The sequence below is a fragment of the Rhinolophus hipposideros genome, assembly GCF_964194185.1.
Source record: "Rhinolophus hipposideros genome assembly, chromosome: 6".
NCBI classification, from domain to species: Eukaryota; Metazoa; Chordata; class Mammalia; order Chiroptera; family Rhinolophidae; genus Rhinolophus; species Rhinolophus hipposideros.
In genome coordinates, this window is record NC_138052.1 from 40,272,469 (window position 1) to 40,280,758 (window position 8,290).

Sequence of the window (8,290 nt, forward strand, 5' to 3'; positions counted from 1 at the left end):
TTCTAATTTGATAATCATTTGAAATCATTATATATAGTGGAGTAAATATTCCATTGAGATTATGCAATTTATTTAGCCAATCTGCTAGTTTGATATGAGGAGTTTTTTTCCCATTTTTATAAAGAATATTTGAATATGTCCCTCTCTATATACTAATTTATTCTGTACACATGCACACACATACACATACACATGCCAAGAGCTCTGCATATGTTTTTGTGTACATCACTGATTCAAAAGCATTCATTCTACTCAAGGAAATAAATATTGCAAAGATGTAACCTTCTCCCAAATTAACTTAAAAATTTACCGTTATATTTATTGGCAATTCCAATAAAAGTGACAGTGGATTTTAAATCATTTTAAAATAATGATTAAATGAGTCTAAATGTCATGTGGATAAATTAATGGATAACAAAGATTTTGAAATTGTAGACATAACTGAGGAGTAATGATGGTGATAATAGTTATTAAAATGTATTATAAAACTAAAATAATTAAAACAGGATGGTTTTGTAATAAGGATTGACAGATAAAATAGCAAAATTTCCTGAAAACAGTGTAACATATATAGAAATTTAATATGTGATTAAAGGCAGGCAGTAGCGACAAATAAGTAGCGACACTGAAGAATATTAAATAAGCAATGCGAAAATACCATTAACTATTTGGAAAACAATAAACAAAAACAAAACTACAAATCCTATTTCTGAAAACCTAGTGCAAGAAAAAATTAGAAGGAAAGATGCATGGTGCCATCTTGTGGTTAAACAGATAACTGCACACATATTGCTTAATGCAGCATCTATTGGCAGAAATTTAAAATGGATGGAGACTTTAGAGAGGTAAATTATTCATTAATAAAAAGATTTGTACCTCATACTTCAGCACTAATTTAAGAAAAATCACCCATATGATGATTTTACTGTTCCAGAGCATATTATAAATGGTAGCCCATGTAGTGATCCTAAGTAAAAATATAATAAATTACAGTTGCAGACATTCACATAAACAAGCATACCAACCAGTCATACTTGTTTTCAGCAATGTGATGACACAAAAGAACAATTTGAATAAAATAACGCTGATTGAAAATTCCTATATTAGAGTAGAACCTGCCAGTAGTTACAGTTTTGAATAAGAACGTTCCCAGAAACCTGCTCTCTGGATTATGGAGTCTGATGGAAGCCCAGAGCTTCTAACTAGTGTGAATGTATACTTCCTGGGCTTACTGGAGGCTTGGTCTCTCCTCATTGCCCCCACATACAAGCTCTGCACGTGCAACCATCTCCGCATTGGCTCTGCTTTCCATCAATCCATCTAAATTGCTGCAAGGACAGACGAGTGAACCTGCGAGAAGCTTGTTCCATTTCTGGGAACAAGCACTCGCTCCCATCCAGTGGCTGCAGCACAGCTTCCCTGTTCTCATGTACCTCTGCTCCTAGACTAAAGTCGGACCTAGAAGTCCCCTCCACTGGCATTTTGGAATTAGGACTGAGAGAATTGGGTCAGTCTATCTCTGCGTTATCAAGACTGAGAGCTTAAAATTCAGGAGATTTTGGTGACTATTAATGGAACTGGAGGAACAGAAAGAACAAGTGAAGGGGATGAAACCCAAAGAAGTAGCAAAGGGAGGGCAATGAACCTCCACTGTGCTCCCATCCCTGGCTCTGCTGCTCCCAACAAGTACCTTTGCCCTGTGCTCAGCTTGGACGTTCAGTTAGTTTCTCCTTGGATTTCTTATATTCCCGATATGCCTCTGGTAAATTCTTCCGTTTGCTGAAACAAATGTAAACATTTTTGTGTCCCTTGAATTCAAAAGTGTACTAATATATCTTTTGAAAGAACAAAACTGACCTATGTCTTTCAATGGCTGCTCATTACCCTCACATCAAGTCCGAATTCTTGAGCATGGCCTATGAAGCTTCTCGTGATCTGTCAAGCCTCACTGCTGACTTTGCCTTGCTATTCTTCCTCCCATTCCTTCCTGACCTGCTTTCCCTACCTTCCATGCTTGAGCCATACCCTAAGCTCTCACTTGCCTTACCATGGCATTCTACCAGCCTCTCCACCAGGCTGTTCCCTCTCCAGGAAATACTCTTCCACTACCCTCCTCTTAAGCTGGATTGATAGTTCCTCCTATGTTAACACCATGTCTCTTACCCCATCACAGCTTTTATCACTCTGCCTCAAAATGGCCTGTCTATTGTTTTGTTTCTCCCAGGAGACTCTAAGCTCCATGAGGGAAGGACAGAGTCTGCCTCACTGTTGCATGCCAATGCTTTTTGCACAACCTAGAATACACTCAAATATTTGTTCAGTGAGCAAACGAATATACACGGAGAGCTGTATCTGTTTTCTAAGTGAGAAACACTAAAGCCCAAGTAAGCTGTAAATCTTTTCAGAACAAAGTATCCAATCGGCCTCATTTCTACTTACAGGAGGATCTGTAAATCTCTAATAACATTTCTGAGAGCTGCTGCCTCAAATTTCAAAACCAAACAAATACTTCTAACATATGCAAGTTCCCCGTATGCTAAATCAAAGCTAAATGCACACAAAGCAATGTAAGGCTTATCTGTATTTTGTGGACACGGGTGGTCCAGACACCCGTAAGGAGATAAATAAATGTTTGAGGTGGGTCCTTCAATGATTTTTACAACTGATGCCAATTTGGCAAGCTTGACCGGGCCCTACCAGTGTGAGGAACCATGATTTTGGTATGATGTTGGGGAATTTGTGACTTCCATCTGCTGGTTATCTCACAAAATGTGGAGCTGAGAAAAATCACATACTGATTAAATCATAGAATCCCACACTTGGAAGGGACTTCAAGAGATGATCTGGGCCCGCCTCCTGAAGGTCAATGCATAAATCATCTGTGCAGATGGCTGTTTATACTATTTTTAAAGCTCTTTAAGGATGGAGATTACACAGCTTCCCTTGGTAGTCTGATCTTCATGGTCAAGAACTTCCTTTTTTAAAAGCCCAGCTTCTCATTGCAGTTTGGCCCATTTCCTCTTTTTTCAGCTTTCTGTGAATACGGAGAGTACATGATCAACCTTTCCTGCTAATTATCCCTGGCCCACACTCCATACTGTTGCAATTAATCATTAAGATTTATTCAATTAACCATTATGATTTATGCTATTACCCCCCCCCCCCGAAACTACACAGTTCTAATTCCTTTATTTTTCAAAAGATTTATTTTTTCCCCCTCTACAAGGAGTTTCAGAATTAAAAAAAAAATTTCTCCTTAGAGTCTATTCCATAGCTCACTATATAAATGTGGTAATGGCATTTCTGCTCAAGTTCTAATCAGTTGTAAATAAACAGCAAAGTTTTCTTCTTATCCCAGTATCACATTTGCTGTTTAAATTACAGCATTTCCTTTTTGTTTCTGGCCTAGATTGTGTTCCACAATAAATCTCAAGCCTTTTACTGTCAAACTGCTACTGTCTACATGTCATATCTGTGTAATTTCTTGGGTTTTGGGGTGGGCTAAATAATGGTCCTCCAAAGATGTCCACACCTGGAGCCGAGGATTTGTAAATATGCTACCTCACATGGGGGGAAAAAAACAACAACAAAAAAACATTTTGCAGATGTGATTAAGTAAAGATCTTGAGATGGGAAGATTATCATGGACTATTCAGGTAGACCCATGTAATTACAGTGTCTTTATATGAGTTCGGACAATCGTCAGCACCTACTCCACCCTTCAAAGCAATTTTGGAACTCTTTTTCTGGAATGGCCATCATAACTGTCATCGTATTACCCTTGATGTCCTAAATGTCGTCAATATACTGTCCTTTCAATATTTCCTTTATCTTTGTATAAAGAAAGAAGTCATTGGGGCCAGATCAGTTGAGTAGGGAGGGTGTTCCAATACAGTTATTTGTTTACTGGCTAAAAACTCCCTCACAGACAGTGCCATGTGAGCTGGTGCATTGTCGTGATGCAAGAGCCATGAATTGTTGGCAAAAAGTTCAGTTCGTCTAACTTTTTCATGCAGACTTTTCAGCATTTCCAAATAGTAAACTTGGTTAACTGTTTGTCCAGTTGGTACAAATTCATAATGAATAGTCCCTCTGATATCAAAAAAGATTAGCAACATTGTTGCAACAAGTTCCCAAACTTAATTGTTAAGTCTCATAAGACCTCATAAGACAGAAATAGGAGGATTAGCAGAGAGAAAAGAGGTATGATAATGGGAGCAGAGATTGGAGACATACAATTTGGAGACAGAGGAAGAGGCCACAAGCCAGGGAATGCAGGCAGCCTCTAAGAAGTTGGAAAGGCAAGGGAATGGATTTTTCCCTAGAGCCTCTGGAGGGAGTGTCAGCCTGCTGACACCTTGATTTTGGCCGACTGAAACCCACTTTGGGTTTCTGACCTGCAGAACTGGTGATAAAACTGTATTGTTTTAGACAATAAGTTTATGGTAATTTGTTACAGCAGCAATAAGAAATAAATAAGCTTGATTCATGAAAACATCTGCACTTGTTTTGAACTTCATGGTTTTTATTTAACAAATCATTTTTAGATTTATAAAGGTTTCTTAGTATTATGTTCCCATCATCCAAAGCCACAACAAAACTAGTGGGTGTTTATTAGACTATAGATAACCTCAACTTCTTATCAATTGTTTGAAAATAATTTATGTAATAGAGGATTCCACTTATTGAAAGGGTCCTATGTACCAGGTACTGCACCATGAGCTTGGAATGGGCGATCTCACTGAAGTGTCACAACAAAACCATGAGGTAGGAATTATTATGCCTATTTTTCTGGGGCTTGGAGAAGCGAAGCAACATGGCCTGTCACTGACAGAGCTGGTATTCCAGCCCCAGTCAGCTTGATTTTAAAGCCCATATTCTCTGTACCATGTTGACCGGTCACTGTTCTACACTCAATTTCTCTAGCTGGGGTATAAAATAAAGAATTTGAAGCACCATGAATTTTTCAATTTTCAAGGAAGACGTGTTAGTATAAACATATCTTTCTTGGAAAAACAGAGCTAGTTTCCTAGAAATGGCATGTATTTGTTACAGATGTAAGATAGAAATGATTTCAAACATCAAAAATGAAATTGCAATTGTTACAAAAGTGAGAGGGATCACTCAAAAACATTGGGGGAAAAGCAAGAATGCTCTTTGTCTTGGCAGGAACCTGTAATTTCCCTGGAAAATAACATTTCTGAAGAGAAAAACTTCAGATTTAGTGTCCAGCAAGGTTATGGTTTAAGTGCATATTCTACTTATGAAGTTTTCTAAAATTGTTTATTCTTCATTTGGTTTTTGTTAGCTACATAATTAGACATGTTAGACAAACACTGACACTATTTTGTTTCTGTACCTTTTTTCTTCTCTCAGTTCTCTGTTTGCAGGAGAAGAGGGCACAATTTCATTTTGAATGCTAACTTTTTCCAACTCTGCTTTCCATGTGGTCTGCCCAGGCTGGGAGGAGGTACAAATTTGTTCTGTAGTCATCTCATCTGAACAAACCCACTGACACATATTCAATCAACTAACAAACAAACCCTTGGTTCTGCTAATTAGCCCTCTCCCTCCCCCTTTTCCATCCAAACAGTAAGTTTTCTCAATTTTATATAGCACATTTTGCAAATACAGCAAGTCCTCTACCCTTCCCACCCATACTGCTCTTATGTCATTCTATAATCAACCTTACAGCTGCACTGCACCACCCCCCGCCCCCCACCTTTTCTTTCAGGCAAAACTTGAAAGACGACAAATGGTCTACACTTGTTATCTGTACCCCTAATTGTCTCTTCTCAATCCACCATAATTCAATCTGTTCCGTTATTCCTTTGTGGTATCAGTTTTAGTGGGTTTTTATGGGGTAGGGATGGGTGTAGAGACCAATTGGATATCTTTTATATGTCCTAAACTAAACCTACTGTTTCCCCTGTATCCTCTAAAACTTGCTTCTCCTCCAGTATTTACATCAGGTCCTTGAACAATGTTTAATTCAGCATTGTTTTGTTATAATGATGATGAGATATCATAGGAATTTAATTACTGTTTATATCAATTAACCTGTGGTAAAATTGGTTTCATAATTGGTTTCATTATATGTTATTTCACTTAAAGGCACAGAACCTATCAAAACAACATTAAGTGAGGATTACTGTACTCTTCACTGAATGACACCATCTAGATGCCAAATCAGAAATATAGAATGCAACTCTTATACCGCCTTCTTCGATCCATGCCACCTCCTTAAAAGTTTGCTTACTTCTTCCTTTCTGTTCACTCTGTGTTTCGATTCAAGGTATCATCATTTTTCAACTGAATTACTGAAGTACTCTCTAAACTGCTGCTTCCCTCCAATCTTTAGTTGTTTTATGAGATTAGTATTTCATTTCAGGTGAAAGAAGAAAACAGAAAAGAGAATAAAGGAGGGAACTGCTCAGGTAGAGGAGACATAGATATCTGTGTCTAAAGCAAAAGACATGCAGAGCAATAAGATGGTCAAAAGAAATAAAGAAAATTGTCAGAGAAATTGAAATTAGATAGAAGACATGGCTACAATGTAAGGGTCACAGTGACTGTCTAAGATACTAGTGTTCTCCCAAATACCCGCTCCCATCTCACAGAATATTATGGTATAATTGAGAATGATTCGGTGAAATATAATCTATGTGAATATATGTTATGCAATAAGAGTTGCTATGGTGATGAGAGGAGCTGAGTTTATAGAAATGTAACCAGAATCAGCGGCAATGGGTACAAAATAGTGGATGATGATGAGGAGGATGATTCATTATTCTTATTTTGTCTTCATGGATATTTTATTGGGAAGTTGGAACACAATTGCTTTTTCTTCTCATTCTCTTTCAATTTATCTTCATTCCATTTATAGTTTATTATGACACATTTAAGATCTCCAAAGATATATGAGGAATAATTAAAGAAACAGACATACTCATTACCAATCTTAAAATATAAAACTCCAAATACTACAACAACTGAAGCACTGTACTCTGTCCCTCCTTCTTCTCCTTGGAGGTAACCCACTATTCTGAAATTGGTATTCTTTTACTCCCATATGTATTCTTTTACTCCCATATGTATTTACTTTTAATGTTCAAATTACAATGGCTGTCACTCACCTAATGTAGTATTTCAATTACACTGTCCAGTTGTTGAAGATAACTTAGAAATAATCTTTTTTTTTCAAAATTAGTTTCAGGTGCAGAAAACAATGTAATAGTTAGACTTTTATCATTTATATCCCTCACACTGTGTGAACCCCCCTACCCACATCCACTATCCCTCTGACATCGTACACAGCCATTACATTTTCACTGTCTACATTCCTAATGCTGTATTCCACTTCTTGTAATTATATACATAATGTATAAACTTGTAGCTGACATTCATTATTGTTCAGCTTCAGCTTCAGGAGTACAGCGCAGTGATCAGGTATCTACATCGTCTCTGAAGTGGTCTCCCTAACAAGACAAGTGTCCATTGGCTACCCTACAAAATCTTTACAACATTATTGATTACATTCCCCAAATTGACTTTTGTAACCCTGTGGCCATCTTGTGGTTACTGACTGTGCTTTCTAATAGCCTCACCATCCGCTTTATCCCCACCACCCCCGCCATCTAGCAACCATCAGTTTTTCCTCTATGTCTCTGAGACTGTCTCTGATTAGTTCATTCATTTATCCTTTTCTTCAGATTCTACATGTAAGTGAGATCACATGGTATTTGTCTTTCTCTGTCTGACTTATTTCACTTAACACAATGTTCTCTAGGTCCATCCATGTTGTTGCAAATGGTAAGATTTCTTTCTTCTTTATGGCTGCGTAATACTCCATTGTATAAATGTACCACAGCTTCTTAATCCAGTCGTCTGCCGATGGGCATTTCGGTTGTTTCCATGTCTTAGATATTGTGTATAGTGCTGCAAGAAATGATCTTTGATTTGTCACTTTTTTCTTATCTTATGGAATGATGGTGAAGGCTCATATACTGGGGAAAGGCAAGAGTGCACATTTCTTCCCAAATCCATGTTCAGTGAGATTGGCCATTGTGGGAGTACTCATACTGTGAATATTGATTATTGGGGATAACTGAAAATCAAGGGTCTCTCCCTGCACCCCCGCCCCCAGAGAACAGGCTGTTAAACATTTACCAACATGCTATTGCTCATGCTCCCACATCCAATTAGTTCTGTTTTCCCTCCAGATTACATTTCAGTTCTGCCAGTTGATCTCAGATTCACTGCTACATCCTTGGCCAAACCACTATCTTTC